This window comes from Colias croceus, chromosome 26, assembly GCF_905220415.1.
Source record: "Colias croceus chromosome 26, ilColCroc2.1".
Classification (NCBI taxonomy): domain Eukaryota; kingdom Metazoa; phylum Arthropoda; class Insecta; order Lepidoptera; family Pieridae; genus Colias; species Colias croceus.
In genome coordinates this window covers 5,553,604-5,578,099 of record NC_059562.1, presented here as the reverse complement: position 1 = coordinate 5,578,099, position 24,496 = coordinate 5,553,604, and the positions used below count along the sequence as shown (strand labels likewise).

General features: G+C 30.8%; 1 protein-coding gene across 12 annotated transcripts in view; it reads right to left on the bottom strand.

Annotated features, from left to right (window-relative positions):
* Positions 1–24,496, bottom strand: part of LOC123703385 (zinc finger protein 768-like) — a 98,549-nt gene that overhangs the window by 35,508 nt on the left and 38,545 nt on the right. The gene's annotated exons all lie outside the window — the stretch shown is intronic.

Here is a 24,496-nt window from a genome sequence, read left to right as displayed (position 1 = left end):
AACAAACACATAAACACTATTGAGTCGTAGTGATGCTATAGGTAACAAACACATAAACAAGGAAATAACTAGCTTAAGTTCACGTGCTCTAGTTGGCTTGAACGAGAACAAAGAATATTCCATGGGCTTCAGGTTTAAAAAAATATCTTTTATCATACGAGAATTAAATTTTCAGATATTATATAGGTAATACTAGCTGCTCCGCGCGGTATCACCCTCGTAGCTGGCGTAAATGAGCTATTTAACACCGAAAGAATTTTTCAAATCGGACCAGTAGTTCCCGAGATTAGCGCGTTCAAACAAACAAACTATTCAGCTTTATTATATTAGTATTGATTTTCACAATATATTAAAATATTGTTCATGCTGATACCGATCAAAAACTAAAGTTGATTTATAAAATTATAAAATATCTCTTCATAATTCAATAGGTACTTGTCATTATTAGTCCATAAAATAATAAGTTTAGAAATTCATAATATAATACTTTATAAACTTGCAAAAGCAAATAAACAGTCACTTTGCGAAACAAAAATGGGAATGTTTTAAAGTGAAACATTTTAAACTTAATAATGTAATTTCAACTTTTATCGGGAGACAAAGAAACGGCAGCGAACTTTTGTTTTACCTTTATTTTTAAATTTAATTAAAAACACTGGTACCTTTTATAAGAGATATAAGAATTTATAGCTAACTTTGTTGTGTCTTTGTTTTGATCACTAGTTTTAACATGCGTCTCTGCTTGAGTAGTATTAGGAATGTATGTTATTCTTTGCCTTATTTCTTTTTTAACTTTGGTAGGGATTTAATATATCAATCAGGTAGATTTCAGATAATAATTATTGGTTTTAAGTAATCAATTTCATCATCATCATCAGTCTATTTGTTTCCACTGCAGGGCCACGAGCCTCCTATGTCCACGCTGCAGTTCAAATACGGGTTGGTATATTTCAGATATTGTATATTAATTATTCTACATTTTATCCTTCACAGATTAGAATAATGATGTTAAAAAAATAAAAAATGTAATATGAAACAGTAACATTTTTTACATCTTTGTTTCTTTTAGTTATAGGTATATCCCCTGTCTTTTTATTAAAACGTAACCTATATATGTTTCTATTACCTACTCACAATAAAGGTAAGAGGGAAATAAATCTAGTTTTAAATCTATACTAATATTATAAAGCTGAAGAGTTTGTATGTTTGTTTCAACGCGCTAACCGCAGAAACTACTGGTCCGATTTGAAAAATTCTTTCGATGTTAGATAGCCCATTCATCGAGGAAGGCTACAGGCTATATATCATCTCGCTAAGACCAACAGGAGCGGAGCCACGCGGGTGAAACCGCGGAGCGCAGCTAGTCCGTCATATCCATACTAATATTATAAATGCGAAAGTAACTCTGTCTGTCTGTTACTCAATCACGCCTAAACTACTGAACCAATTTGCATAAAATTTGGTATGGAGATATTTTCATACCCGAGAAAGGACATAGGCTACCTTTTATTGCAAAATATGTACCACGAGCGAAGCCGAGGCGGACCACTAGTAAAGTTCTAAATTCAGTAAATAAGGTACAGTTTCATGTGTAAAAGTCATAACACACGCGTCTACTGGGCTATAATTTCAAAGCAAAGAAATTGCTTCCAGTCGAGATATGGTGAAATTGTAGTGTTATTTATTGCATCTTTTAATACTTTTGAATCAAAGGTATAGTGTTCATAATTTGGCTTTAATAGGTAGCAGTATAATATCTACAATATACCATACAATGTACCACTTTTTGTCGCTGTTGTTTGCTCAGTTTCATTACTTATTTTTTGGCGAAATGCCGAAATAACTAATTTTGGTCCTTTATTCAAATCGATTTCATTTCCGTATAAAATAAATATTATCAATAATCGGAAACAATTGATACGATTTCAGTCAAGGCAATCTCTAGACGTGTCAACAATCGATATGACACAGGAATCATGTTAGGTGAAAAGGACTATGGTATAAAAGTATCATGATTTTATTAAACTGAGTTTATAGTGTAAAAGGAGCCTAAAGAAACAATGAAAAATTAGCATTTTTTATTAGCTTAAAAATTTGTGCGTGAAATCGTTTTGTTTATATGTATAATATTTATTTATATTTTCAGATAGTGATTACATTCCAAAAAGTATATCGTGATAGATAGGTTTGAGTGGGTTGTCTGGCAGAGATTACGCCGAGTGATAAGGCCGTCCTATCCTATATCATGGGTTGTTGTTATGACCTAGCACACATAAGGATAATATTAACGAATATTATCAATACATATTTTTGTTCTCCTGTTATAGACATTCATGGTAAAAAAAATATTATTATAAAAACAACAAATTGTTTCCTCATATTCGTCATACGTATTTAATCAGAATCACTATAACGAATAATTTCATACTAATATCGAACCAAATCGATCCTTAAATGGATCGCAAAATGTGTTGGTAAGCGCATAACTCGAGAACGGCTGAAACGATTTCGTTAATTCTTTTTTTATTATATTCCTTGAAGTACGACGATGGTTCTTATGTAGAGAAAACGTAAACATGTTCCACGGGCTAAGCCGGGGCGGACCTCTAGTTGCTTATATATTACAAACTGTAATAATTCTAACCATTGCACCGTTAGGGTCATTTAAATGATGGATATGAATGATAAAAAACTAAAGTCAATATTCATTACAAATACAGGTCTAATCTCATTCTATACTTGGTTATATTTATAGAATACCCCCAGTTTCTTGCGATTGCAAAGAAACGACTTTCGGCACGCAATCCGTACAGTGCGGGACGTGGAAATCGATAGACTAGGAAATAATAGTTATTTTGTATTAAAAATAAGAATCTGTATGAGGATAAATATTAGTCTGAAATGTAATAACGATTTGATGTTAATATATTTTAAAACGTATTTTGTCAGTTTCGTTTCGATGTGTATTTGTTAACTACGGTTGTATAGAAAGATTTTAATCATATTATTGTTTGCACATAGGTACATAACAAAGTTTTATTAAAGCTTCAGTTTTAAATAAATTATACTAACGACTTAACACTATTAAAAAGCCAGTAAATATTGTAGACGTTTAGAGTTGTTACATGCGAATAAAGTGAAATTATAATAAAAATAGCAATAAATACCTGTGGTAAGAATGCATTGTGAAACAAATTCGAATTCCACATATCACAAAACATTGTAAAAACACGTTCGTTGATTATGGTGTAGTCATACGTTATGGTTCAATTATTTCTGTTGCGAATTAAGGAAAAACTCGACATAAACATTTATTAAATCAGCTTAAATGTGTTTTATAAATTTAATTATCCGTTTCCTGTCACAATAATATGTTTATTTTTCAGTAAATACAGGGAAAATAATTGATTTGTACGCTAAATATGGGTATTTGTAATTGTTATTCAGTTAACTCTTAATTAAAGTATTTTTAGTATTTTTCGGATAAACCACAATAATTTGTGTCATTGTTATAATTACATTTGGTTAACTAGAATTTAAGTTATTTATTAATTATACAATAGCGTAGGAAATACCCGTATTATAAGATTGAGTTAGTTAGTTAATAGTTTATTCAATTCTGCCAGATTAATGAAATAGTCCGAAAATGTATAAATCATAATAAGTATTTAATTTAGATAATATATTTATTGAAAAATGTAACTATGCCGTTATAGTTTGTAGTAATTACAACCGTATACCGACTGTTTCTGCTTTTGAAAAAAGTTTAGACAAAAAAATTATCCGTTCAGTCTACAAAATGTTCCACACTAAGTCCTATAAAAACACAAAATTTTGCTTTTCGGCTATAAAACAACATTATAATTCAAAATACATTTAAAGTAATGAATACTTCTACATAATATTTAAAATTAAAATGAAATGTACTGTGCCGATAAAGTTGGCCAGCACTGTAGCCCTTTCACGCGTGCTAGAAAGTGGAATTAGACGCTCGGTACACGCAACGAAGAAATCGCAAAGAATTTATGCTTTTGATACGGTATGAGGTCTAAGGTTCGGTTCCCGGAAGATTAACTGATACTGGTAATGGAAATGAATGATTTTCTTGTTTATTTGTAAGTTAGTTTATTTAGGATTAGTTAGTAACTTACATAAAATTGATTTCATAAACATTCCTCAGGATAGAAATCAGTTTTATATACTTAAGTAATTAATTTATTGCGATTATTATTATTTATACTGTATTTTTTAATTTACGAAGTTACCTACCTGCATTAAAAATTCACAATTTTTTGGTGATGTTTTTCCTAAAAAAAAAAACAAATTTAGAATATCTTTCTAACTAAACAAAGCTTTTTTAGACATTCATAAAAAATATAAATTATAAAACAAAATGGAATCGTTTTTAAAACGCTCTCGTGATAGCAAAGACGTGCCTCCCCGTTGTAATTAGCGGGTTGAAAAATTGAGGGTTTAGCCTCTGGTTAGATAGCTAGCGATATAACGCTATAATAGTTTTATATAGCATGGAAATTATTATCTGCGTTGATAATTTTTTGTAGATAAGAACGTAGTCTATAGTTATGTAAATAAGTAATTTAAATAAAATGTACCTATAATTTAAAATATGCGGTCTTTAGTTGTATTTAGTAAGAATTCAAAAATATTATGTATATCTGAGAACAAATACAATAGAAACAAAAACTAAGGATAGATTTATTATGATTTATCTATAATAGGAACTTATGTTAGTACAGAGATAGCATTCTATCGAACCAGAATCTAAATCGTTAAAAATTCAATGTCACAAAATCTGAGAAAAGGGAAGTTCATAGGTTCCACTTGTATAAAATTTTACTAACAACATTAGCGGATTCGTATGTTTCATTTATTATACTTACATAATATACAGTGTATGTACATATTTAAGGTTTTTAATTTAATACATTTTATCTACAATTAGAAATGAAAAGAATGACACGCACGATATGGAAGTTAGCTCAATAAATAACTTAAATAAATAAACAATTTTGTACATTTCTGCCCAATTTCACAAGTTCTGAATTACCTGTTTGAGTTTATAAGATAAGAATTGAGCATCTCTGTTTATATAACAAAAAAAAAACTGGATTTCAAATTTATTTTTTCGCCATCCTATGAAATGCCCTTAACAGCTATAAAATATGAGCGGGCTATAATTTTTCTTACAAATGGTCTCGCGAACGGAGCATTAGTTCTCTATTAAGGGGAGTCCTTTCAGCGAAGCGGAGTAAAATTGGTTTGCAAGATCAAATTTTTCATGTATTTGCAATTATATGACGCTTCTAGAAAAAATAATCAATACACTTCAAGATATTTCCTAAAAAGTGTGCTAATTTGTTACACAACCACGTGTATTTTGTTCGATCATATAAAATCATAAAAATAGGCTAAAATAAAGATCGAAAACGAATTATTTATTAATGAAATTTCTGATTTTGGAAATAATTTTTATATAAGGATATGTATTTTGATGTACTGCAGAAAACGTGCTAAATTTTGGTTTTCTACTGAAGCCCTGTAATTATTAAATACATATTATATCTCAGAACTTAACGTTGCCCAGCGTTTTCTTTACAAACCGCGCTGCCCGCTACCCCGCCAGTCCTGATCAGGCGCTTGCTAACGTAGGACCTGTGTCAAATTATCTCCGCTCGATTTTAAGTTTTGAGTAAAGATAAATTATTGAAAATGGGTAACAAAACAAACAAAATTCGGAAGAAAGCAGTGTCAGTATCACAAAAAAGGACAGGAAAAGAGAACTAGTATGTAAATTGAGTAATATGATAAAAACGTAGTTACTTGATGCCACAGAATAAAAATATCAGTTGGTCATAAAGTTTCACCTCGTATGCTTTTATTTCAAAACGATAAAAGCTGCGTTACTGTGAAATAAGAGTTTAGTTTATAATAATTTGTTTTATATATATAATACTAGTGGTCCGCCCCGGCTTCGCCCGTGGTACATATTTCGCAATAAAAGGTAGCCTATGCCTTTTCTCGGGTATCAAAATATCTCTATACCAAATTTCATGCAAATTGGTTCAGTAGTTTAGGCGTGATTGAGTAACAGACAGACAGACAGAGTTACGTTCGCATTTATAATATTAGTATGGATTATTATTACGTAATTGGTGTATTATTTGCATAATTTTGGGGTATAATTATTAATTACAGTTGTTTATTTTAAGGAAAAAAACAATAATGATTATTTGTTAAAAAATAATTGATAATAGTCAAATAATAATGATTATTGACTAATAATAATTATTAATCACTACAGTAAAAGTTCCTTATTGGCGGGGTATATGTTCCATAAAATATATGCCTCGAATACAGAAACCGTGAATACGGAATGGTAATTATTATATGGGATTATAGGTTCTACGTTATACGTTCCTAGGTGACGATTGAGATTTTTTTCGTGTCTCATTTTTTTTAGTTGACATTATAAATTTATAAACTAGGAAGAGTGCAGTAGACGTTACTCGATCACAATTATTTTTGTAACGAATGTGAAAGACGAAACCTATAAAACACGCAAAGCGGCTTTTACTATAAGGGTCCGTTCACACAGACAGGCTCGGAGAGCATCGGCGCGCATTTTTCTTTTCACACAGACCGGATCGTATACGCTTGGAGTTGGTCGGAGCGGAGCCGTCAACTATTTCACATAGACCAGCTGGAAGCTATCTGAAAGCGGATGCGAATGTAATCGGAGCTGAACGGCTGCGCGAACGAGAAAAAGTACGCGATCGGAGCCGGTCAGCTCCTCTTATTATTTCACACCAAGCGCGTTCAAGCATTCTTAATGTCAAAAGCAGTGCACACGCAAAAATAAACCTTAAGTTACAAATACTAAAAACTCTGTTTTCATCGTGATAAGAATCTGCTCTCCTCTCAGAGCCGGTCTGTGTGAACGGACCCTAAACGGAACTACATTTAAAAATATACTTTATTTATTGAGTTATAAGGTTGCTTCCATTCTGTTTATTTACATTCTCAAAAACATCAATCGCGGCAAAGGCGGCTTGCGACAAAGGCGGCTTGGGTCAAAGGCCTCGGCGATATCATTAATTAACAACATAATATTATGTACTTTAGGCTAACTTGTAATAAGATCTATTTTACTTTCTTATTAGTCCATTTGACAAGGATATTGTGTTAGATACCTATTGGAATAATTTTATTATTATGTATGTACTTATTAAATCCGCGAATAAAAAAATTTTTAGTCGCGAATATAGAAATTGGGTCGCATTTTTTTAATTCCCGAATAGTGAAAACGCGAATAAAGGAAGCGCGAATAAGGAACTTTTACTGTATAATAGATGATAATAGTTAGTTCATAATCATTGTTATTATAGTTCATTGAAAAGTTACATTTGGGGTTGCGTTTTTTAGGAGGACGCATTTTATTTTTTTGATGTGTAGGGGGGGTTAGTGTGAAGCTATCACCAAGTTTGTGGGGTCGCCACCCTTGTCCCACGGCCGCCATCTTAAAAATAGCGCTTAATATGGTTTTTATGATATATCTCTTAAACTATTAATCTGATAAAAAAAAATTGTCAACATTATTTGTTGCAAATTAAATTTTCTACAATTTTGGTCCAGTAACTTTTTGTCATAGAACTATAAATAAAAATGTTATGAGTGAAAATGTTCAGAAATTAGCGATATTTATATTTTTCAATAAAACTTTTTTTTTTTATAATTTTACGAAGAAATAATATCAGACCATTTTTGTAGATTGTTGTAGTATTGTAGTTATATTGTAATACACGCGCTCTATACTATTCTAATATAATACTCTAAGCTTCTACTGGTAGCAGCAAGTAATATTTATTAGTTACACCAAGTACTTCCATAATTATGTTGTGCTAATTAATAAATTCCTAGTACCTACTTATCTCAGTTTATAAAGTTGTAAATGATTTCTTTATTTACTTTTATATTTACAATCTGACACAAACACTTTTACATTGCTTACATAATAAAAATTGATCACAATTTACTTTTGATATAAGTATTTTACACTGTGGCATAGCGCTAACGTTACGAAAAACAAACGACGCGAGGAGCGCGAGGAGCGCGTGTCACGCGAACGGCCCCGCACACCTCACCTCCAATCTTGCCTCGCGTTGAAATACCTCGCGTTAAGAGATACGGCAGAGACCCCTTCTACATTTTAACTAGATTTTTTGATCGAAAGTGTTAATGAAACATTGTCTTAATTGGATTCGAATCCTGGACATTAAAGGGAAAAAAGGTCAAATTAGTATGGGAATAGCAATATAAATTATAGATTACTGCTTTAAGATCTGCAATGTATAATATATACATATAAAACAATGCCAATTTTATAGATAAGTAAGTACATAAAGAATAATTGTAAGAAACTTAATAGAAGAAAAATAAATTAAAATAATTGAATACGTAATATTTTTTTTTATTAGTCTTATGTTATTTAAACTGCATTACATGTAAATTCTTCAATAACGCAGATAAACAAGAATGTATGTCAAGAAAATGTAATTCGGTCAAACGTATAAAAAAAGATAAAAAAACGCATAAAGTATGGCCGACCTTTTTTAAAAATACGCGCGAAAAAATCGAGTCAAGTGCGCCGAATCTCTAAGGCCGAATCGGTTCAATGACAATGAACAAATAAACAGTTTCATTTTTATGTATATGTAATTATGTATTATATTTATATAAATTTAAACATCGCAATATTATAAAGAAGAAAATTTTGATTGTTTGTATATTCGTAGATATTGATGAACTCAAAAGCTGAACCGATTTTGAAAATCCATCCATATCAAAAGTGTAAGTAATAAAAATAATATACGACCTCATCATATTATTATGGGAAAATCTTGAAATCTAAATATATAATAATTTGTAAATTGAATTTCTTAATCGATAATTTGTGATTTTTTTGTAAGTTGGTATTATTAATCAATCATATGAAATGTGTGAAACATATTGTCAGTTTATCCTCTATATTTGTTCTTGTATTTGTAATTTAAACACACAGGTGTCAAAGCATCAATTAACAACTTATCGCTTCCCGCTTCGCCTATAATTACACCGTATAAAGGGGTAAAAAGAATAATTAAAAACGGTGTAACAATCAATTTGACTTACGGTGTGATAGGGTGACAATTGTGTTTTTGCTAACTGGCTATTAGCATATGCTAGTTTTTTGTGATTTCCTGCGATTTTCTATAGAATTAGTATGTCTGTTTAGAATGTATATATTTTTTATTAATTGTTTATTTTATGCTTAAAGAACTCATAATATTAACCAACCAATTTGAAAAGCAACATTTCTTTTTAAATATAAACATGTAGTGTTAAGATTACCATAAAACTGTCGTTGCGTATAACAAAAAGCACACGAACAAACATACAGATGCTACATACAATACATTTCCAATATCTTTAATATTTTTTATATTTATCGGTTCAAGGCCTCATTACTCATCGGTATCAGTCAAACCTTGGACTTTTGTAAACAATACGTAATATGAATACAAAGGTAAGTGACTTTTTAAATAAATCGTATAATTTATAAGTTATTAATAATAATATGGCCGTTCGAGTATGGTTTTGTATTTTATGAAGATATTTATTTTGGTATGAAATCGTTGCTTTGAACCTTTTTGTTTTATATCCTACTAGCTTGCCGCCCGTGGCTTCGCCCGCTTTGTCTCAAACCTAATAAATTATACACTAAAGTCTACCTATTGAATCATTCTATGTATTAAAAAAACCGCATCAAAGTCCGTTCCGTAGTTTTAAAGATTTAAGCATACAAAGGGACATAGGGAAAGAAAAAGCGACTTTGTTTTATACTATGTAGTGATGATAACTCAGGCTCTTGATTTCAATTATTAATTTTATTATCATATAAATAGTAGAAGAAGATACCTATTGCATTACATTGTAGTCTCTTCTACTAAAATGAATCTATCACTACTTCAAAATTTATCAAAATCCGTTCAGACAGTGTGACGTAACAGACATACGGAGTAACGCATTTACAGGAGTTTACTTCTGTTATTTACTAGGAAATGGAGGATAATATTCTCGATAATTTTATTAAAACATAAAAACATGTTTATTTCCCAGAGTCCTTGTTATATTTACATTTGTATTCAATATTTATTTAAAGTATAAGATGTTCTTGTGATTGATTTGAAATATTCTTTCCATTTCAAATAATATTAGGTATCTGAGCCCTTATTCATTTAACTTGAAGGATATTATAGGAAATGTTTTTTTGTTTGGCTATTTTGTAGATGAAGAGAAGAGATTGAAAAGAACTGGTTCGATTTTGATGGAATTACCGTTTTAGATTAGATTTATTTAGGTAGGTAGGTTATAGGTAAATGCTAATACAAGTTATTTAAACAATTAATAACAATGACAAAGAGATGAGAAATGAGATTTAGGAAGTGATTGATTTAGGACTTAGGAGTGACAAACCAATCTACCTAATTATATAAATTTATACATTTATTTATTTCCATAATTCAGTAGTTTCCATATGACGATAAGAAAAGACAGCAATTTATTATATTCCCATGGATTATAAATAAATACAATCAATCGATCACAATAGGGCTCTAATGGAATGTAGGCTAAGTGCGAGCGAGACAAACATATCACTCCCTTTCATTCGATTAAGATAACAATCTTCATCTACCGCCCACGAGGTTACTTCCTATAACTATTTATTAAACGAAAAACAACCTTAGTACTTAATAATAGAGTAAATAATTGAGCAACAGCAGTTGTGAGTTACGTCGTTTCGATTCGACAGTTGTTTACACGTTTTTTATGGATTTTAAACTATTGCATATAATTGTTCGTGTTGTTTTTTACTAGATCGTAATTGATAAGATGGCAGAATAATTGCAGCAATTTGTTTATAATCATGTGTTTGTGTCACGTGTAAATTTTTACGATATTTTATTAGGCGTTAATATTGATATTGAAATTTTTTTTCAAAGTTGAAATGAACGCATGGTTATTACGCTCTAGGTCTAGGTAATAGATGTAAATACTGAAAACAGCCTAGGATTTAGAGTTTAGACTTTATTATAAGCAACTAGCAATTATTTCAAAGTCACCTTTAAGCTCATTTCTACTTGAATGTAAAGGAAGGACAGTTCACTAGAGTAAAATGTAATTGATGTGAATGTGATTATGCATGAAATAGTCATGTAGTATTTGGGTTTTGGGTTAATTGAACTATACTAATATAAATTACAATTAGTATCTACAATTATTGTAATATAGAGTTGAACTAAAGGTATTTTTATTGCAAAAATAAGCTTCAGACTTAAGTGATTTGGGAATGATTATTATGTTACACAAATTAAATCCGACTAAAGTCGGGGTGAGGCGCGTATGTTAGGTATTATCTAATGATTATCACGTGATATTCAAAATATTAAAAAAAAAATTGTGTACCGAGCACACGTGTCAGAAGTGAAACTTATTTAGCAAGGTTAAATGATACCAATATCGTAACCTTACTCCGTGACGTTCCGGTATTGCCATAACGCAACCTTAAATTTTACTCTCAACGTGCCTAGAAGTTTCACTTTAAAAATGTTATATCTATCAATAACATGGTAAAACCTATACATAATAACATGACATCTCTACGCATTGCTCTTCGGTAAAAGCACGCACACATACAACGCTGTCCGCGGAACTGTGCATGTGTGCGTGGGACAGAATAAAAAGCGTAATAAAGTTCCGACACTGACCTATGTCAACAAACGGAGCGCGCGTGTGTGACTCTTGGACGTAGAGTAGATAGATACAGAGCGTTTTTTTTACAATTTCTCCGAATTTATTTTTGATATTATTATATTTGGTGTTTTGGACGATAGTTGGTAATCACTGGTAATACAATTTTAGCTATGATACGTTACTATGTTTTATTAACGTATTGAAAATGTCTTCAAAACGATACGTAAAAGGCTTTAATAAAATACAGAATATGAAATTCTTTTCACCAACAACTAAAATAAAACAAATTTACGTTTACTCAATGAACATAACTATTATATTTCCATATTTTCTAATCACGCTTTAAGACCGTCAAAATCGACCTCATATATTACGCAGAAAAGATTTAAAACGGCTTTAAACTTAACCTAACGAGTATCCTAATAAATCTCAACTTTGCCTCGAGTGCTGTATAAATGGTAGGTACTGTTATTATTTTTAGTATAAACTAAAATATTCTTTGGTACAGCTGTGGTTAGAAAATATAATAAGATATTGCAGTTTTGCAATTGGAAGATCCTAGTTTCCTATTAGAGAAAAATGTCAGTCAGGAGTCAGGACTTAGAAGGCTTGTCAGTTGTCGTTAAAAATCGATCAGTGGCACCCATAACATACATTATGACTATCCACAGATCACAGAAACTAAAGGTGACTATCGTAGGATTAGTTCCTTTTCAATATAATTTCATAATGTCATGTCAATTCATAGTTTTACTCGATTGCATAGTGTCAGTCAGGTTACCCTTACGTTGTCTGTAGTTTTTAAACTGTATTTAACTTAATTTATTAATTTTCACGTAATTTCTACCTACACGATTTTAAGAAATCGTTACAGAAAACGCAAGTGACGAGTTTACTAAATACTTTTAATCTGTGACATGTAATTGATGTGAACTCTTATTTTTCTCAATAACAGCACACTTTCTTGGCCATTACAGTATTTATTTTTGCCAGAAAACGTCGCGTCTGTCGCATATAAAACTATACTTTGCAAACAATGACAATCCGTTGAGATAACCTCAATTCTTTATAACGCACATACACGCGCGCACACACACAACCACGCTGAAGGAAGTATCGCGTTTCGTATTAATTCCTTATTGACACAATATTTTATTTATTGTCTTTTAATAAACAGAATATCGGATTTCTGTAACTTGGTAATTTATGTATGGTGACGTTTTGAAGTTACTTGCTGATTCGAAGGGTCATGTGGTGTTTTGACGAGCGATTTTGTTGAAATTGCGATTTAGTTATTACGCGTTACCTTTACAACAATTGTATAGGCTGTAGTCAATAGTCATATTGATGATATTACGAAACTTTGATATTATGAAACAATTAATAAACATTCATTTTGGAACTGAAATTATGAATATTGTATATACTACTTAGTACCTATGAATTATATGCATAGAATTAATTATTTTTTGATTTGATTTATCAGAGTCGTAAGTAATGAAAAGTAGCATAAAATATTCAATAAACACAACATACACTCACATACTATATTTTCGCGTCTTTTAAATACATATTAACAAACATAATATTATAGAAATATTGTAGGTAATACTTGATCTTGTAAAATAAAAAAATCCCAATATACCAAATTGTGTGGTAACCCTACGGCTATCTAATGGGACTGTCACGTAGTATAATAATATAAAAATTATACACCGAGTGTACGTATAGCAATGCAATTACGAGAGCTGAGGTTACGAAATAGTTTTACTATGAAGCTGTGATTTTATTAAAAAATTGTAAAGTTAGATATATATTGTTCTATATGTATTGTTTTTTATATATATACAATTTTATTATGACGTTTTGCTTTGTTACGATATTATAGAATGTGGAGGTCAAAATGATGATAATAATTGAGTTTTTTTTTAGTTTTGAAAACATCGGATAAATTATTCATTATAGAGGTACATATTTTATAGCTTATCATTTTTTTAAATATGCTTTCAAATACCTAAGTACCTACTACACCTATTTAAAATTATTTCTGTAATGTCTAGTCTGGATTGTAGGCAAAGTGTAACTTCACATACCTAGGTACCTACTACCTAATTATTTAAAATATTTCATACACGACATACCTACTTATGTTAATACTAATCTACCTACCTATAATATTATGACGCGTTTCATAGAATTAACCTGAAACTTTTGTTGTTCCATTTGATATTGACATTTTAAATGTAGATTGTGAAACCCATTTTGTAAGTCGCGATTTTAAAAGGCTAAAAAGCCAAAACCGCAGTCCTTTTTTTTCTCACAAGCATAGGATATTTATTTCCTTTAAGTATAAAGTTTTTGCGCAGAATCAAACACGTGGTTATTGATTAATTACTCTACACTATAAATAATAAAATAATATTTTTATCAAGCAATTCGTTAAGGCGAATGGACGTTCAGGGCTAAATGATAAAGAACACAAAGGGCTATCTCAGCACTAGATAAGATGTACACTGAACCGTCTTAAAAATATAAATAGCGTTTTGATTAATATCCTTTTTATAACATTTTATATGTCATAATTATCATCAAGAAGTTCCCACTGCAGGGAATAGGGACACAGCTGGCTTCGTAGGGGATTGGTTTTAACGGACTTCAAAAAAAGGAGGAGGTTATCAATTCGGCCGGTATGTTTTTTTTTATGTATGTACACCGATTACTCCGAGGTTTCTGAACCGATTTACGTGATTCTTTTTTGTTCGATGCGGGATGGTGTCGAATTGGTCCCATAAAAATTTTATTCGGATAGGCCCAGTAGTTTTTATTTTATGAACATTTTTGTCTGTATTTCTAAATGTTGCAAGTGCAAGTTTGAAGTCGGTTGTTTTTAACGCAGTATCACTTGTTTGTTTTACGTCATGTTTGTTTCCTAATTTTTTCGTATAATTCTTACAAAACATTTAAATTTTACGTAAGGGTAAGTTATTATTGTAGGTATCTACTTAATACGTATCACAGATTAGATACTAATTACTAAATAACAATATCTAGTAATTATTATTAACCGCTTGACGGGGATTTTTTGTATCAATATTGTTTTTTTGCTTAGGTATTTTGTTGACGATAGGTATACGTTGTAAGTAGGTACCTACGTAAACTGGCAAGTATCTTGATTTCATGGAACTCAATTTTAAGTTATTATAAGCAACTTATTAACTTCAAATAACATAACCAAACAAATACATAATTGCAACATATAACATATTATTCTGACAACCCTACCGTTTTTCTACACATAGATAAAAAATACCGTTAAAAGTATAGAGCGAAATATCTATAAATAAATGATGTACACCACATCACACCTTATTGTAATTTTAAATAGTGTCATACAGTATGCATGCGCGCGCGGGTCACGATCAAAGCTGCGAACTTGCATTTTTACATCGATTACCGGCGATACTATCGTTCCAAATACTGACATTTATTTGACAGTTAAACTTTTTTATGACAGAAAAAAATAAACTGGCCACTGCCAATAAAGAAAAAAAAATGCCACTAAACAAAAAATTACGACGGTCGTGTTCGATTTTCAAATTCAGAGCAATCTTTTTGAATCTTGCCGGGAATCGCGATTCGATCATGCGCAATTTCTTTCCAAATGACACATAGGCTATTCGCTTTTTATCTGCGGTCGTTCTCTAAAAATAAATCACCATAAACGCAAGGGAAATATAAAAGCGCGGCATATCCACGTGCTCCATAATAAAAATAAAGTGGGAGTCTGCGAAACGAGAGGGGTCAATCACCTCCCTAACCTAAGACAAGCACGCACACACGCGCAGCCCGTACGCGTGTATACGACCACGCACACAACTCTACGCCCACATACAAACTCCGCGCGCGCGCCGAACGAGTTTAGACAAACGGAAGAAAATAATATATTATTCTCTTTTTAGGTAGGGCTTTTGAGAAATCTCTACTTTACATACTTTAATGCAATTAATGCAGTTTTGTTTTGATAGCTGCGTTTGAAGTTGCTGGTAATTTATGAGTCATTTATTAGTTTTGCGCGGCAATGTATTATGGTTTAAGACTTGTTTCATTATTAAAATATAACCAAGCCAAGACATTTTATTCACAATTTTGGCGCGAAATCGACTAACCTTAAAATTGAGAAATTATTAACGACAGACAATTACAATGGAACAAAACAAAACATAAATAAAATAAAAAACTATATCTTATCATAAAATTGATTGTTCTGTGCCAGTTGTAATTTAGCGTTTCAAGTGACGCTATGCTAGTCAGCAATAGTGCATTAGAAAGAGAAAGGGGCATAGTTATATTTCACACTAATATCTATAACAAAAATGTGTATATTCGCGAAAAATGATACCGTAAGAGAGTACATTGCTCTCGATCGCGCGTGTGTGAGTGCGGTATCTTGACCTACGACAAGCGTGTGCGTGTGTGTGTGTTGCGTAATATATTTTTTATCTGTATTTAATTGAAATATTTCGAATTCCCCGCGCTTTTGCTGTGCTGAATTATGTTGTATTTGGTTGTATTGATAGTTTTTGTGTTGTGAATTTATCTTGAAATTTTTTACGCGTTTTTAATTCAATGAAAGATTTAATAAATTAAATACATTTTTAGGATTGCTTATACACACTATCCATATGAGGTCTTAAGTACATTTTTAGGATTGCTTACACTCTACCCTAATGAGGTCAGGCTGATGTTAGCGCTTCATAGAATTTTTCTATAATTACTTGTACCTACTACCTACTATAGAGTTTCTAATAGATAATGTTACAACTTACATAATATGAAAGAGTACTTATTAATAAAATAATAAAAAAATGGATGTTTCTCTTTAAAGTCCCTGATCCAAATGACTCAATCTTGAAAAATGCACGATCTTGCATTTAGAGTATGACTGTTTCAAAAATGTAAGTACTCCATTTAAAATGTATTTTATAGTCAGTTTTTAAAGGGCTACAAAAATAAAACAGAATTTATATGATAGAAAATCTATTGTGTCTTGGACCGATCGGGCCGTTTGGGTGGGGCTCAATGGGTTAATCTATATTTTATTAATATGTATTACAATCTTATTTTCTACTTCTTAGTGCACAGTAACTTAATTTGTGCCGATAGGTATTAGGTAGGTACCTACATAAGTAAACCATATCATGAAAATAAGTTCTTGCAAATTCAATTGAATTTTTTTTTATGATTGTCAACAATGTTAAAGATATAGGCATATATTATTTTTAATGAAAGAAATTATACGCAAAGGAACTGCAGGCAAACCATGTAGTCTAGACTCTAGTAATTATATAAATATTGTTTTCCGTGTAGCAAGATCTTTTCTATGTATCAAATATATTCTTTTCTAAAATTAATTTTAATAAAAACTATGTAAGAGCTAGCGCACAAGAGCAACTTTTGTCTCCGCAACTATTTTGTCTCTCCCATCAACTCTATGGGCTAGTAAGAAAGTGCGTGCATGCAGCGACCGCGACGCAACTCCTCGATGGGAGAGACAAAATAGTTGCGGAGACAAAAGTTGCTCTTGCGCGCTAGCTCTAATCGGACAATAATACATTTTGGAAGATTCTCCTATATTTCAATACCTGCAATTATTTTTTAAGTACTTGGTAGTACTAGTAGGTACCTACCTACGTAGTTGTTTTATTTATTTCTGATAAATCAAAGAAAATAATTGTTTTCTTGTGTTTTTCAATTCTAATTTTACATTCAATGTCTTTTATATATTTTTACCGCTTGCCTTGGGCTGATCGGACAAAGGAGTTATTTTTATAAACAAAGTACTTACTCGGTTTTTGTTGAAGTTTCGGTTTAAAGAATATTCATGATTTTGCATATTTAAAATGGATTTTTTTTAACTAAATTGATTAGTAATCATAATAATATATTTTTTTGACTATGAACTAAAATTTTTGATAATTTTAGTCATGTTCCATATCCATACATTCCTTTGAACAGTGTTTTTATAAATAATGTAGAAAAAAATGCTAAGTAACTATTATCCTTAAGATTAACAAGCAGGCAATACCTATCTCCTATTACCTATACTTTATAGGTATCTATTATTAGAATGAGATTACTTGATTAAGCTATTCATTGTATGTAAAAACAATATTATTTTATTATCAATACAATATGTAATTACACGCTTTATATTAGCTTCACCTGTATGTTTGTATGTTTGTAACCGACTTCTTTGGGCGCGATTTTGACCCACTTTAAACGGCCAAATTTCGTTCAAACTTTGTAGATTTATTGAGGACCGATGACAATACACTAATTTGATAAAATTTTCTATTCTTTAGTTCGGTTTTCTATAAAAAGCGTGTTTTTTAGTTTTTTTAAACTATTATTATTTTTACCTATAATATAAGCATATTACTATTCATATTAATTATTATTAACTTTAAAGTGTACTCGTTTCATTTGTGACTTGTTATAAAATGAACTTTGAGCTTTATGTCATTCTGATTTTAAATTATTTGAGATAAGAAAGAAATAGTGATTAAAAGCCTAAAAATATAAGTTTTTATTATAATAATATGTATATCCGAATTGACAGGAAGATACGATACGATCTCATAAGTCACATATTATATCTTAGCACAGAATATACATAAAATAGAAATATGCCTATAGTCATATCATTTTATGCAAAGATTTTATACTAAACAGAGGTAAGATGCTATTTACAACGACAATTCCCCATCTTTTCTTACATAAATAAATAGAAAATAGAACACATGCCTCTACAACAAGCAGATTTCAAAACATCTAAGTTTTCTACATTACTGAAGGTTCACCTGCAAATTATAAAGACTGCATATATTATTAATTTATGTAAAAAACGTGTTTAAAACATTTATACAAACTAAATAATTCAAATAAAAAAAATTATGCAAACGCTTACTAGGTAGGTACCGAAGCTATTCGATAGACTGACCTCATTTCTATGCCTAAGATAAGTTAAATCGATAAAAATTTTCATAACGTCCCTAGCTGTTCTATTTTCGAACGAATTCCATTTTCGAATAAAATAGAAAGCGCGCTTTAAAAAATAGCAAATGTCACGATTTGACATTTAGCGATGCACTTTTACGAGACTCTTAGCTTAACTTTCTCCGACCTAACTTTAGACGGATTATAAATATATTTAATTGCACCGGAGCCTCAGTTATGCTAATGACTAATGCATATCGTTGCAAGTTGCAACATCTGTGACACATCCGCTTTTTTATCCACAACACTACGGAATAGATAAGAAAATTTACCTGCATCGATGTTCTATATCGAGAGAAGCTCGCGAACTCATACAAAAACCGCGCATTTCACACAAAAACACAGCACAGATTAAAAAGTCCAAATTGGCACGTCACCGGGCACTCGAATTTAGAACGCGGCAACATCGGCCGAAATGAAATAAAAACTTTTTCGTTTGATAGTTGCAACAAAAAATGTGTCTGTTTACGTCAAATTTAAAAGTGGAATACGGCAAAAAATCGTTGTGCACAGGCCGTGGGCTGTAGGCGTTCTGTTTATAAGTACTATAGTAGGAGCATGGCATCGTAATGCACTTATGTGTTGGTACTCGCTAAGTTTTTTATTATAGTCGTTTATACCGCGGTACCTTTAGAGGTTCGCATGCTCCGGCCAGAGTGAACCGTCTTGATAATTCTGTTACGTAACGAAATGATGGCTTCGTTTTGTTTTCATGTTATATTGCTTGGTTAATGCACGCTCGTTTTATTCGGTGTATTACGACTTAAATTGCGGTTGAGAAAATTGAATGGGTTTTTAATTATTTACATATGTGTGTCTTGTGTAGGATGAGTAAGTGATACTGTTTCAAGATTACGACGTCATCTTTTTATAGAGTTTTATTTGTTGTAGTTTTTCTGTTTATTGTGATAACTTTTTTAGCCACATTCAATAAATTTCATCTTAGACGGTGAATTGATTAAGGTCGGTTACGCGTAGGTATTTTTATCAATTCTAATGCGCCGTTTTTCATAGTATCAAGATGTGTCCTTCCCTTGGGAGATAATACGCGGGAAAGAGAGGCATATATAAGTTTTTCATCACTCTCGAACTTGCGTTTTTTCGCCAATACTTTTTTATAACCAGCCGTATTTGGGCACACTTGACATTTTTATGTCTGCTCGGTGGTCTCCATTATTATACGGGAAAAATAATAAAATAAATATTTTATAGAATAAACTTTTTTTTGTACTTACTGCGCGAAGGTTTTTGTCATTTTTAATCTGGATTAACGATGATAACGATTTCATATTGTTTATTGTGGCTGGTAAATGTCAAGTTGTAACGGGTAACTTATAGTTTTCACTTTTTATTGCTTACATTATTAATATTGAAATGGGAAACTACAGAGGAAATATTTATTAAATATATACCCTAAAATATCAATATAATATCTTGAACTACCGAGCCTTAACTAATATGTATAACAATATAGGTAATAATTATTAAAATAATAATTTCACAATTAAACAGACAGACAAACAAACAAAAAAAATACAGTTGAACTTTTTTTGCACTCAAATTAAACTTAACAACCGTGTAATAATTTGATGACATATTGAAAATAAAAACTACATCCTAGGTCTTTAGCTCAGCGGACCGTCAAATGCCTGGATTAGCGGGTCCGTAATAATATCTTGTCAAGTTGGTACTTAGGTCCACCCTTTACTTATATGTTAGAGATTTTAATGTATGTCATGTTGGTAATGTAATATTAAACTTAATAAGAGTTTATTTTATTGTATTTCTGTACTTCTGAAGTTCTGAGACACGTGCAAAACTCGAGGTAGATTTAACAGGATTTTTATTAATTGTTTATTTTTCTCTTGTTATCGTAGGTGTATATTGATACAAATCAATGATTAGTAATTCCAAAGCCTGAGCCTGTTGCACATTATACACGTTACAATTCCAGTTTCTAAATGAGTTAGAAGATAGATACGTAAAATAAATAGAAAAAAAAAATATATTGAACAGAAAATTACTTGAAAATATTTTTTGAATTATATTATCTACACACTATTATTACCTATCTTTCTTAAACTTAATACATTAACCACATTTTTTCCTAAGGTCCTATAACATCTTTCTTCAACTTGTCATCTCTTTAAATTCAATACAATAAACACATTTTTTTCCGAAAATCTTTAACATTACCAAAAAATATAACAGCAATCTTATTACAGAACGTTTTGAAGGGTTGGCCGTCCATTACTCATAGCGGAGTTTTTTGGTGAAACTCGAAAATTTATTAAGCAATTAGCGGTGATACTCAAGAGCGGGAACATTATTAGAAAACTTTCTTATTGCTCGTAAAAAACTGTTTTTTTGGACACCTGAGCTGAACTGAATTATATATGAGAGTTTATGGAGAAAGTGTTATTGGAATTTGGAAGGGAATGCTATTTGTAGATTTTGTTTACCTTTTTGCTTATGTCAAAGGGAATTAATTTTATTGTTATCGTAAAATTAGCTTAAAATCGTTTTTAAGAATTGATTATTCATTCGTCAAATAATAGCGGGTATAGATGTAGATGTTTCGTGCCCTTTATTTTAATTGCATAAGACGACGTTCATTAATACTTAAATAAATTTCTATGCTATGTGTAGCAATGTAATAAATACCTAAGTTAAAGTATATACATATATTCACTTCCCTACTCCTTTTAAATATTAAAAACAATTACTCATGAATGTCTTAAAATTTCTCACACAAGGAGCTAAAAAAGCAGAGTTAACAAGAGAAAAAAAGAAAAAAACAAGACAGCAATCGTTTAAGGTTAAAATGATCACAAACAGTGCAAATTGGCGGGAAGAGCCCCGCGTGGAATGGAACAGACAAAAATTAGATTCCTTGCTTGGTGTTTAGCGACCGGCCGAAATGATAGTTGTTTCATGCGTTAAATTAAAGTAAAGTAAATAAAATTGTTGGTTAAACTAAATATATTATATTGAAAATTTAATTTGAGATGACTTTTGCCCAGGTAAAGAAAAAAATAAAGCTATCTCTATCATATGACAATAGTCATATCATTCTAAAGTTTCATTTGTTATTTGTAAATAGATGTTATATATTAATACTGTATTAGGTAAGTACATAATAGTAAAAATGGAGTTTAAATTTATATTTAGGTATTTGAATAAGATCATAGATAATAAAATATTAATTATTTAAACTCTAGCTACTAATACCACAGAATAGCTAATACTTCTATTAATCGTTCATGATAAATAATTATGTACCTAACTATACCTTTATCAAAAGTGTAACACTCAAAGTTGTAGGGAAATTCAAAAATCAAGTATCAAAACAGTTAACTCGCGTTATCTCCTACCTAATGGCGCGTTTCAGAAAAAAGACGAAGATAAAAATTAGCTAAAATTAAAAGATGCTAACGAGGCCCATTCTGTTCCGAGCCCTATTTCTCGGACTTATTCCTTACAATTTCTTCCACGTGAATTTTCTGTAAAGTGCCTTATTTGGCTCATTTGGATTATTTATGACGAATGTATTTATTTTTTTGTGACGCAAGTATATGTATATTTTATTATTAAGTATATGATACAAATAGTTGGATTATATTTTTAGTAGGCATTGGTATTATTAACTACGAATCTACATATTTTATGTAAAATACTAATAAAGTATTTGGTACCACAATCGATTTTATTTAAAAACACACGACCTTTTGTAAGTATATTCGTCAAAATTAGATCATTAACGTCGTTCTAAAAAAAATAACTTCGTTCATAAAAGGCAGAATAATTAGATTTAAAACGAGTTTGACTGTTACATCTTGTACCGGCCGCGGCGGTTATTATGAAAAGTGACCGGGAAAACTGAAACGGTTAAAAATGCTTAATGACGCTTTTAACTTAATAGCTTTTACTTAGCGCTTTATAGGATCTCTTGTGTGATATTTGTTTTTTTTAGGATGGTAATAAAGGGTTGTTTTAACGGTTAGGGTAAAAATTCTAGCTTGTAAAGGTATTTTGATTTATATGAAACAATATCATTATTTTGTCAACTGTTCACTTAATGATTGAATCGTTGTAAAGGAAATATTTTCGTATTATATAATTTTCGTTTCGTACCCACACAATGTAATGTTGAACAAAATGCATAAAAGTTTATTACAACAATCGAATATCAAAGTAATTCAAATAAGTCCTCAAAACAAGACATCACTTTCAAAAATGGAATTAAAAAGTCCTTCCCTAAAATGAACAAAGGGCCCGCGACGCTCTCCATCATTAAAAACATTTAAAACAACCACTACACGAATTGATTTAATACCAACATTCAACAAAAAATGTCATACCAACATGCCGAAAACGGAAAAAAAAAATAAAACGTTCCCGAACGTCAAAAGTGTCTCAATAACGGAACAAAACAATCGAAATTTGAATTTTAAATACGCGGGCATTTCGAGATTTTTTCTTTTGAGAAAGATCTACTCGCAATAACAATAAATTCATTGGGGATCGACATGCAAATGTGAGTTTTTTCGACAACACGTATCAAGTGCTTGGAACAAAAATGTGTGGAGTGGACGGTTTCACATTTTTTCAAACGTTTAAAAATCAAAAGAATTTTATACAAATAAAATGTTAAAGTATGTTCTCGTGTTGAAACTCACGGACAACACACAAGTTGAAATATATCAAATATTGATTTTACAGTAAATACCTACGACGCTCCGTGCGTCTTTGATTTATTCTCACACTCAATTTATGAACTATTGTTTCTTTATCGGGTGAATTTCTATTGACCCCTCGCATTTATTGAATGTTATTTGTATTTGAGCTTTATGCTTGTGACTTTTCATATTGAATAAATACCTATTTAATACATAATCATATAAGCACCTAACCTTTGTACATGATTTTAATTTTAATTTTTATAAAAAATAAAAAATAAATGAAAGTGATGATTAAAAATCTGTTAGTTATAACTGTATTGATTCAAGTAGTACTATAGGGTTATTTTGTTAATTAATTCATAGCTTTAAAGTTTAGAAATGTTTATAGATTATCCAACCATTTAAAAACGGTGTTATAATTATAAAACAACCACAGTATCTATACCTTTAAGCGATAAAATGCAGTTCCCTAACTACCAAAAAAAAATACAGCACCAACAAAAAGCCGCGACTCCACGGATTCCGCGTAAACAAAACTACAAGTACACAGTACGTCTCACTTTTTATTTTGCCGAGTTCCGCTCTACGTCGCGAACGTTTTTTCATGCACCTGTGCCTGTTTCTTGTACAATGTTATAAATGTAAATGGCGCAATAAAACCTTATACTTTTGTTTATAGATCGCCGTTTTTAGATAATGACCTTTGACCCTTGTATCGACCGGATCAATGTTTTATATTATCATTATTTGGATAGAAAGTATTATATTTCTAGAATATTCTATCTGATATATTTGGCCTATAAACTACTTTTAACAGCGTTAAAATTACACCATGTGAAAGTCATAACTAATCGCACGTACCTAGTCATTTAGACGTACCTAATAAAACCATCTTACAACTCTTATAGTTAACTTCTAGTTATTATTTTCTCTGTAAGTACCTTATC